Source organism: Marmota marmota, unplaced genomic scaffold, assembly GCF_001458135.2.
Source record: "Marmota marmota marmota unplaced genomic scaffold, marMar, whole genome shotgun sequence".
NCBI classification, from domain to species: domain Eukaryota; kingdom Metazoa; phylum Chordata; class Mammalia; order Rodentia; family Sciuridae; genus Marmota; species Marmota marmota.
Genome location: NW_026000174.1, coordinates 58,210,070 through 58,215,304, shown reverse-complemented (window position 1 = coordinate 58,215,304; position 5,235 = coordinate 58,210,070). Strand labels below are relative to the sequence as shown.

At 35.7% G+C, this 5,235-nt stretch overlaps 1 pseudogene; it reads right to left on the bottom strand.

Moving 5' to 3' along the window:
- Positions 1-389: 389 nt before the first annotated feature.
- Positions 390-1,350, bottom strand: LOC107159166 (annotated as a pseudogene).
- Positions 1,351-5,235: the final 3,885 nt, after the last annotated feature.

Genomic DNA, 5,235 nt, shown 5'->3' with positions numbered 1-5,235 from the left:
AAATAAAAAGAAAAGGCTGAGGATGTGGCTCAGTGGTCAAGTGCCCCTGAGTTGAATCCGTAGTACCAAACAAACAAACAAACAAAAACATAAAGTTATGCCATAAGATGTATATGCCAAAAAAAATTTCTTCATTTTTCCTTCCCTAGTGTTCAGTAAGGAAATGTTGAAACAAAATTGTTTCATAATCTCAGATGAAATAGAGGTGAGTGCACTATATTTGTATGAAAACAGAGAAAACAGTAGGTCAATTTGCACACTGAAAACTAGTGCATATTTAATATTCAATTGATCTAGAGTATAACCATATATTAACATAAAGCTAAAATACCATCAATAAGTATATGAAAATTTCAATAAGTTTAGAACGTAAATATCATTTTTAAAACTTATGTTGGATGAGAATGCAGTTTGGAGTTGATCAGCCCCCTGACTGTCTCTTTCACATCTTTGTTCCTGAGGCTGTAGATGAGGGGATTCAGCATGGGGATCATGACGGAGTAAAGTGCAGTCGCCACTTTAACCAATAGCCAGGAGTTTTTGGAGTGGGGCACAGAGTAGAGAAGGAGGATGATCCCATGGAAGATGCTGATGGCCATCAGGTGAGAGGTACAGGTGGAGAAGGCTTTGCGGAGGCCACCCTTGGAAGGCATTCTGCTGACAGTGGCAATGATGAAAACATAGGAGGCAAGGGTGATCAGGAGGCTGCAGGCGTCACTCAGTATAGAAATGACTAAACATGCCATCTGGCTGAAGGAGGAATCAGAGCAAGAGACAGAGATGATGGCAGAGTACTCACAGCCAAAGTGGTTCATGGGGGCTGATCTGCAGTATGACAGTTGCAAAAGGGAATATGTGATTATCAAGGAGCAGAGGCTACCCCACACATAAGTTCCAGCCACCAGGAAGGCACAGAGCTTGTGAGACATGGCAACTGTGTAGAGAAGGGGTTTACACATGGCCACAAACCGGTCATAGGCCATCACTGCCAACATGAACATTTCTGTAATCACACATGCCCAAGCCAAAGAAAAACTGTGTCATGCATCCATTGAAGGAGATAGTTCTGTCTTCCACAACCAAGATCTCTAACAGCTTGGGTGTAAATACGCTGGAGTAGCAAATATCCAGAAATGAGAGGTGGCTGAGGAAAAAGTACATGGGTGTATGAAGCTTGGGATTGATCCTTCTCACTACAATGATGCCCACATTCCACACCACAGTGACTGTGTGAATGCTGAGGAACAGCAGGAAGAGGGGTGCCTGGAGTTGTGGGAATTCTGAGAACCCCACCAGAATGAATGTGGCCTCAGAGCTCTGGTTTCCTGTGTCGTATACCACAAGTACCATTATTCTTTGTGAAGATGTTGAGAGAGAGGCACACAGAGAGAGAAAGGGAGAATAAAATTGAGCATCAGAACTTGAGCATTTGGAGAGGGAGAAGCTCTGCAGATGCTCAGTATAAACCAGTGTAAACAAATGTGGTCAATTTGCTTCCTGATTGTTCTGCTTCCCTTTGGATTCCCTTTAGAACACTCATTGACTTTTTATAACAGAAAATAAATTTTATCCTTCTTCAGCATTGCAGTTTTCTGCAAAACACAGTAGTACCTATCAATATTATTTCCTACAAAGCATTTGTAAATGTATGTGATGCTTAGAATACTCCTGATAAATATAATTCTGTAAAAGAAAGAACATATATAGCAAACTCAGGAAGCACTGGGCAGATCATACCAGGTATCAGTTGATGGAAGGGCAAATCCTTTAAGAAGAAATATGCTTAAAAAAAAAGAAAAGAAAACCGTAGTAGTAACCAGGCGAGGAGGAATATTCAGACAAACTGAAGTGTTTGGAGGAGGATCATGAGAGGTCATGATTTCAAGACCTACTATGGCAACACAACAAGATCTCATTTCAGAAACAAGCAACAATTAAAACAAACAAACAAAAAACATAATAAGCAAAACAGTATGAAATGTGCTTTCCACACATTCACAGTTGTGTATTAATGGATTGACATTTTACTTCTTATATGCATATTCTATTTTCAAAGACTCATCAAATATCCAAGAGCATCTTTAAATGACCTGAACAACAACAACAACAACAAAATTCCACTGTTTGCCTTGAGATGTGGCTTAGTGGAACACTTTTCTATCACCTGTGAACCTCTGGGTTCCACCCTCAGCACTGTATAAATAATAAACTCTACTGATAACTATGTTCAGTAGAATTATCACCATTTTATAATCTTTTTTAAGATCATAAATTCAATATATCACATCAATCCTAAGGAAATATCTGAATATATTCTTAACATATTCTTCATATAATTCTATAGTCTTATACGGTCTGTTTTTAGTATATAACCTATAAAACATGAACATTGAATATTTATCAGCAACTAAAAACTACAAAATAAGTACTACTAAAAATTAATACCTCATACAAATCAAAACAAAGCTCTTTTTTTTTTCCCATGGAATACTTTGGTGGGGTACCCACGGAAAAACAACATAAAAAGATTGAAAAAATATGAACCCTATTTGTGTAGGCATCTGAAAATTTGAAATTTCACAAGTTGGAGTATAAATAAAAGGTTTATTCTGGAAATGAAGGTGCAGACCCATAAAATATGATGGAGCTACCTTGTATTTATCTGAACTCTGACAATTATTTCTCTAGTTTGTAATAGCTGAAAACTTTCCATTAGATCTTCAGCTAATTATCCCAGCAGAACGTCAGCTATACCACCTCACTGTCCATTACACACAAGTTTGGGTGGACTTGGGTGAATTGTATTGATCACATGTGTTGACCCAAAAAGTTTGTGTTTAGGTTCAGTCACTGAAATTGCATGTGTTTGGCTACATCCATGAACATGAAGACTTTGGAGACACATCTGCTAAGATAGCAAGGTAACTTGTGAAATCCTGACCTTACTTAACTAAGTGACCTTTCTAAGAATCAGTATGCCAAGATCAAAATACGATGCAATACAGCTTAAAAGCTGAAAAATCATAATTGTTTTTATATATTTTATACAGAATTCATTAGCAATTTTACTTCTGGTTCTTTCCTTACAGTGAAGCTCTTAGCTCATATCCAGTGATCCTTATTTAAAGCCTTATATTTGAAAAAAAATACATGTCTGTAAACATCATAGCCAATTCTATATTTAAATATTTATCTTAGTGTGTCATTGTCAATAATGATATTTCTTGTGTTTTTAGACTCTAATAACTATGTTTATGTTTTTTGAATTCAAAGAGGAGGAAAAAAAGATGATTCATTCTCTTTCATAGTAGGGACTTTCAAATATTCCAGATGTTTTAATTGGTCTGTCTGCTTTTTCAACAGTAAAACTTTACATTGTTTATACTTTTATTTAATTTATCTCTCACAATGATTAATACAAATTGTTCATAAATTCCACTCAATAATCTTGGTGCACCATTAACCTTCCTGAACAGTTGTCAGCATAAACAATTAGATCCAGAAGCCCAGGTAATTCTATGGAAGCCTGGAAGTATGAAGTCAGGAAACTGCTGTTATTTTCTACTTACCAAACAACTTTAAACTACTTGTGCTTAACTATGTGAAACAAGCACAATTCACTACAGCAGCATAATTATTTCATGAGTTACTGGTAAATTATGAACCCCAAGCTTACACATTTTGAATTTTGAGGTCAAATTTGAGGATTCTGCATTATTGTTACATTTTATGCCTTGTGAATCTCCTCTGGTCTCCTATTGCTGCCTGCATGGTCTTTCATGGTACCTGGAGGGACCCTTGAGATCCTTCTTGCCTTAATTCATTACTGTCTGTCTACCCAGAATCCTTCACTATAATTTCAATTTCCCTTATTCTTACTGATCATCTATGACCATTCTGGGGCTCCATACCTTAATATGACTTTCAAAAAGTATGAAACCTTTTCAAAATGTTGTGTCATCTCTACTCTTGGAGAATACCTTCATTGTATAAATTATATGATTTAGTTTAATAAGTACAGGGGCATAAAGGATTCCAGACAACATAAAGGTTGTCAACTGACAATTATTTTGAGTGCAAGGTGTGTGTTATGTATTTATTTGGTTATAAATTATCAGGTACATAAAAATGCTCAGAGGGCACCATCATTGCTAAACTGTCATTTTGGTGGTTACTTTATGAAAGGAGTTAGGGTGTTCCTTGCAGCTAATTAAGCTAAATACTTTCAGGACTTCTGGGATCATATATAATAACTACATGTATATTAACCACACTTATGTCTTGGACATTAGATAAGAAAAAATAAAGGGTCTTGAGAATTTACATTCTATAGTTTTTAGTTGTAAATGACTTACTGTCCAGTCTAGGCCTCCAAGGTCCAATCATTACTCAATCCAGTCGTGTATAATCTTTGTTTCTCAGTTTCCAATCAGTGTCCAGTGCTTTCTACTCATGACCTCATGTCGTGGCTACAGTAAAGGCAGTCAGGAAAAAGTGAAAAGCAAAGAAATTTGAAAGTATTTCTTCTTCTTTACTTCTAGTGTGATCATCTGTCATTTATGAAGTCCTTGCAAGCCATCAAAATTCAACCTAGATATCCTTTCACTTGAATACAACAGCATAGTTGTGATTGACAGCAGTTCATCTCAAAAGCATGAAATCAACAATGTTCTATGTGGGTCTCTATAATATCCTCAGGAGGTATTAAATGCATTACTTTGTCACTAAATATAATGCTCAAATAATATTATTGTTTTAAAATTTTACTCTATAAAAATAATTGTTTCCTGTAACTGTCTGAAATGGCCCCAAATTTTCCCCTAGTATTTAAGAGTATGTCGTCCTGCAATGACAAGATCCCTAAGTAGCTCTCCCAAGAAAACTTTTCTGGTTATCCAAACCTCATTGTTTCTTCTGTCTCAACTTAAGTGTTATCCAAATATCACTAGTTTTTCTGGCTCTATTTAGTCTGCACTTATGTTATTACACCATTCATTAAATACTTGACATATTTTACTATTTTTATCTGCATATTCATGTTTGTGTATGGTATTTTTCCTGAATTCATTAATGCAATGAGGACAAAGCTTACAATTAAAAACCTCTCATGTATCACATACATTAAAGAACATAGTTTCATTCTCAGTAAAATGATGTTAGGAACAATGAGAGTAGAGTTTGACACTTTTTATAGGTGAACTTTGTAGACATTTTTCTCCCTCAATACACATAGAT